Source organism: Tiliqua scincoides, chromosome 3 (assembly GCF_035046505.1).
Source record: "Tiliqua scincoides isolate rTilSci1 chromosome 3, rTilSci1.hap2, whole genome shotgun sequence".
Lineage (NCBI taxonomy): Eukaryota > Metazoa > Chordata > Lepidosauria > Squamata > Scincidae > Tiliqua > Tiliqua scincoides.
This window is the reverse complement of record NC_089823.1, coordinates 163,817,525-163,823,524: the sequence shown is the minus strand read 5'-3', so window position 1 is coordinate 163,823,524 and position 6,000 is coordinate 163,817,525.

The following is a 6,000-nucleotide window of genomic DNA, read 5'->3' as shown; positions in this document are numbered from 1 at the left end:
CTTTGCACATTTGCAAACACCTTGCTTGCTTTATTTATTTATTATAATACCACCTTGCAGTTATAAAAAAGCTTCCAAGGCAGCTGGGATCAGTTGAAGTACAGGTGTGCCCCAGTTTCCGCTGGGGTTCTATTCCGGACTCTCCCAAGGATACCTGAAACCGTGGATACTGGGGATACCTTTAAAAAGATAGGGGAAAGTTCAAAAAATCTTGGTAAAACACTTTTTTTTAATGTTCCCCTATCTTTTTAAGAGGCATCCATGGTATCCGTGGATAACTGAAACCCTGGATACCGAATCCATGAATACCAGGGCATGCCTGTATACAAATGATAAAAACATAAAAATCATCACAAAATCTTTCTCTCTTCTCAATCTCCTCACAATGCAGTTGGTGTTACTATGGCAAATATAATACCTTTCTGGAAATAAATATTCCTGTTTTTCAAAACACGTACGTCAGGAGCATTTCTCTGCATTCCAGGAGACAAAGGAGTTTCTCCTCATTTCTTAGCACAAGCTTACCTTATGAATGGGTAAGTTATAGTATGATATGCATTTAATGTACTGAACTATAGCATATTTCCTTATTAGTGGGAAAAACGTTTCTTGAACAATTAGTTTGCCTCTACACCTCATGGCCTGTCTACTGGTGCTAAGGTATCTGCTCATGAAAGGTGATGTTTTGTTCACTGGCTATGGCATAGCTGTGGGAACATCCAAAAGTACACATATGCTGGTGTAGCAAATTAGACAGGGCTACAGAACTATGCGTGTAACAATGTACCTACAGACAATTACAGCTCCTTGTTCCACACCCCATCATACAGCCCTTACTATATATAAATCTGGCACAATAATAACCTGGGAGTCATTTAACAAATTCAATTAGCTAAGGGCAAGTTTGTAAAACTGGTTTGGAAGTGTTGACGGGTGAGAAGATTTTAAATTATGGAGGTTCTTTGCAGCTCTTGAATCACAACCTTCCCACCTTGTTTAGAAGTGATGCCTGATTTCCAGAAAACTGCTTTTTAATCTTTGAAATATGATTGCACAAACATTTACTTGTTGGAATCCCATCATTATTGAGGTTATCTTTCAACTACCACCATCACCCACACCCAAAACTGAATAATAAACCTGAAGATTCTAATTTTAATATATGACTTCCTGAAAACTTAAAAGGTTCACCAGAACAATTTCAAGGGCTGGATTAGATGTGATTTTAAACACAACAGTTGATCCTGCATGTTTATCTAATAACAGTTACAAGGAGGCCTGATCCAGATTGGATCATAAGATCCAGTGGTCATAAGGGAAAGGGGATTCTGCAACCCTGGTTTGCTCTCCCCAGCTGCTATTTGCCCTGAAAAGGAAAGTAGTAGTATACCAATACGCCACAGTGCACGTGATATGAGGGCATGTTATAGACTAGAGCCACTGTGCTGAAGTTAAGCAGGTCAGGTCTAAGTCAGTCTGAATGGGAGACCACCTAGTGGCAACGCTAGCTTTTGGAGGGAGGATGGGGACCCCTGAATGGTGCACTCCCCCATGTGTTGGAGGGTACATGCATGTACCAGTTACCTCCTGCCAGGTGCCTGGATGGACGCAAGTTCTCCTCCCCGTTGCCATTTGCAGCTGAATGTTGGCAGCAACGGAGGATTCCAAAATTGAGTTAGAACACAATATGTGAGTTGGGAGAAAAAGAGGACATTGGCAACAAAGTTTGCTAGACACTTGCGTTGCCCAAGGAATCCCTGGTCCCTGAATTTAACTAGAAAGTGAGTGAGAGCACTTCCACAAAACAACATCAGATTCCATAGTTGCCCCAAAGGATCACATACAAGCATTCCTGTGCTAGAATTTAAACAACCACAATTTAACACCATATAGTTATGATGGTTGGAGGAGTTGAGCTCACTGGTCACTCCATTCCACCCCTACACAGACAGGTTTGGTTGTCCAGTTGGTGAAGCTGAGCCATTCCAGCCAGGGAAGAATGTTTTGAGTCCGCAAATGCACATAGCTGGCTGATAATGGCTTTCAGCAAAGGACAAGGCTATAGCAGGAGGATTTTCCAGCAGCTCTTAGACTGCTGAGCCTACTTTGGAGCTTCTGAGAAGTTAGAAGTGTCCACAGATAAGGGAAAATAGGGGTGAAACAGAGCATTCATCACAGTTTTCTCATGAGTAATTGGGAGGATAGTCATCCAACTCTGATAGTTTCCTGATTCTGAATGTATTTACTAAGAAAAGTTTTCCTTTGCGGAGTCCTCAAATGAAGCTGCTCAACCTATTTTTACCAGTCAGCAAAGTTCTCTTCATAAACACTTTCTTTCTTTAGACACATTTAGCCAAGTCTGTCTGTTTGTGTGTGTCTGACAAAAATGTGTGTGTGTGTGTGTGTGTGTGTGTGTGTGTGTCACACAAAAATGTGTCTGACAGTAGTATGTTTTCTTTGGTTGAAGAATTAATTGGTGCTTATATCATGAGAATAGTAGAAGAATGTCACTGGAGCAGACCAACGGTCATCTAGTCTGCTCTTCAATTTGAGTTTGTATGTGCATGACTCATGTCTTAACAGAAAGCAAATTTGTAATCCTAGCTAGATGTGTCAGGAAATTAATTTTTCACTTTCACTCCAAGCCAGCCTGCAAACTTTACTGCTTTAGTGACTTGAGGTGTGGGGGGAGTGGTTCTGTGTATGTACTTTGCTCTTGAGTAGCATCTCAACTCCATCTGCTGGGAGCTACTCGTCATTGTATCCATATGATCCCATTTTTTCTGTGTGTGCATCCAGAAAAGTTCAAACATTTTCCACCCACCTGTTTGTAACTACCACACCTTTCCTATTAGGTTTCATCCCTTTTCCTCAGAATTTTTAATAAATATGTTCTTAGCTCTTGACCCTTGCCTGCCTGAATTCAAATGGAATTCAGTGAGCTGTCACATCTGATCATTGTCACAGACACACTATGGTTTTTCATTTATGATAAGAAATGCCAGTGGTTCAGGGATCTCCTGGGAGAAGGTTTTCCCCAACTGTCCCCTTCTGTCATGTCATTGTGGCCTGGGAGGGCAGCAACAGCAGATAGAAACTACCAGATTTCCCCCATTCAGCTGCTAACTCAGTAGAAAGGGAACGTGTCAAGCAGGAAGTTATATGAGCACTAACCACTAGGCAGTAGCCCACACAGTCAGACTACCTTCTACTGGTATGATCCCCTACAGTAGTCTACTGCAATTTTCAGAATTTCAGTTAGCTATGCCTTCCATAAGTTTACAGACACCTTTAGTACTCTGGGCACAAGCCAGCGTGTGTTAAATGCATTTAAAATCATTATTATATTCCACTGAAATCAATAGGACGCACAATTCAAACCTGCACATAGTTATTCAGAAGCAAGTCTCACTGAGTTAAATGATCAATTACTGCCAAGGAAATGTGCATGGGTTTCAAGCCTTCAAAATGCCACAGTTAAGCACTTAAGATCCATTGATTCAAGTACAACATAGGCATGCTATCATTTTCTAGATTTCCAAGACAGAAGTTCTGTTGACTTCAGCAGAGCTTATGTAAATTTGTTTTAAATAGAAGGTCAGTGTATAAAAACTTCCGGACTTTGCTAGGAATATGGAGAAACTATTTAATCATTGCTTTAAGCGCAAGGAATGTGGCAAACAACTTCCGATAAGAAAGGGGAAAGATTGCACAGGCCTGGACTGATCTTCAAGTGACACATAAAAACAAGGAGCATATTAGCAAAAGAGCTGAATCTTCCCTCTCCTAACTATAGCAACCAAAAGACCCTGAATGTAACACTGCATATGTCACTGTTCAGTTTAAAAAAAATAATAATTGGAACAGTCCCTGCAAGTCACGGACTGAGCACAGCTCCTGTGAAGTTCTACCAGGTCTCCAGTGTCTAATTGGTTTTTAAAGTATCAGACTTCTTCCGTGGAGAAACAGAGCATATATTTACACACCGGCCATCCTTTCAAAGCGGAAAATCCTGATTCTATTCCTCACCACCACCAAACAAAAGAAGTAACTCAATAATATCAGAATTAACCAATAAGAAATTCACTCAGCCTGAACAACTAAAGTCATGCAGAAGTACCAGGCCATTTTGACCCATTTACGAATGAGCTGCAAGAGGAATTCAGCTACATGTGAAGGTGCTTTGCTGCAAATCTGCTTAGCTTTGGGGCAGGTTATCAATAATGGTGCTGAAGAAGACAAAGGGAAATTTATTTGCTCAAAACAGGCAAGCTGGCAACCAAAGATGAATGTTTCAGAATTTGTCATTTATACAGCCCCACCAGTGTGCATGATGCTTTACAAGAGGAAAGAGGGCAGGTCCCTACCCAAGTGACTCACGATCTAGAAAGAGATAAGAAAGGCAGGAGAGTAGGTAAATAGATGAAGAATATGTGATTATTTCACATGCATAAACAGAAGCTTAGCTGCAGTGGAGTAAATGAGGTAGGGAGAATCAAGTCTATGCACTCATATTGACCAGTCCTATGTTTGTTGACTCAAAAATAAGTTATGTTCAATGGACTTTACTGCTAACTAAGAGCCCAATCCAAAGCCGGGTTCCACCAATGGAACTGGTGCATGAGCTGAACTGGGTAACTGAACTGCCAGGTGGCATAGAGAAGGCTAAATGGGGGCAGGGAGGGGTGTAAATGGGCAAGGGAAGGTGGCCCAGTGGCTGTTCAGGCCTGGGAGGAGGATGGGGACAGCAGCAAACATTGCCGCCTCATCCTATCCCTCCTCCTGCACCTCAAAGCCCTATATAGGTCTCCTCTGTTCTGCACCAGTGATTGACCTGATGCAGATCCAAGTAGACCCATAGGGGCTGTCAGGGCCTGACAGAGGATGGGGAATCAATGTAACCTCAAGGAGACCTCCAGCTGCTTCCTGCTGACCCTGCAGGATACAGTAGTAGCCTTTTCAGCACTGCTGTACTGTGGGATGGGCAGCCTGCATAACATTGGGCTATAACGTTGCTTAAAAGTGCAGACCTAACCAGGGAGGCCCATCCATGAGGCCAGATTGTACCAGTGGGAGATTGCAAAGGGTCTGAGGGGGCAGTGGATTCAAGGAGTCTTTCACCCCAAGTCTGCCACTGACTCCCAACCTGCCACCATGGAGTGCTGTAAGGATTTTGGATTTTTTTTGTAGCACAGAGGTGGTGGACCCAAGATGACAACAGGCAGTGTTCAGGGTCACATATCCCCTGTTCCTAACACATCTGCAGAAGGAGAACAAGATATGCCCTGAAGCATGCAGTATTTATGGAAGTGGACTGGTATTTCCTTTCCACTTTAACATTATTTCTCAGTGTTAGACTATAAGTATGACACAGGGCCCAGTCCTATCCAATTTTCCAGTGCTGGTGCAGTTGTGCCAGTGGGGTGTGCACTGTATCCTGTGGTGGAGGGGCAATCACCTTGGCCTTCTCAAGGTATGGGAACACGTGTTCCCTTACCATGGGGCTGCACTGTAGCTACACCAGAGCTCAAAAGTTGGATAGGATTGGGCCCACAATCTATACACTTTAAACAAACCAGTTATAAATTTCTCTGATTTTAATCAGAGCGATCTTCTTGAACTAGTCACTGCTTGAAGAATTCCACTGATGTTCTTTCCATGACTCAGGCAGTGTAGGTAGAATTATCCCTCTAACAATAAATGATTTTTGAATTATTTAGAGGACATAAACCATTATCAGTATTTCCATCCTTTGCCAAACACATTATTATTATTATTATTATTATTATTATTATTATTATTATTATTAACAGTATTTATATACCGCTTTTCAACAAAAAGTTCAAAAGCGGTTTACAGAGAAAAATCAAATAACTAACAGCTCCCTGTCCCAATAGGGGTTACAATTTAAAAAGATGCAAAAGAACACCAGCAGGCAGCCACTAGAAAAGACACTGGTGGGGTGAGGAGGGCCAGTTACTCTCCCCCTGCTAAATAAAA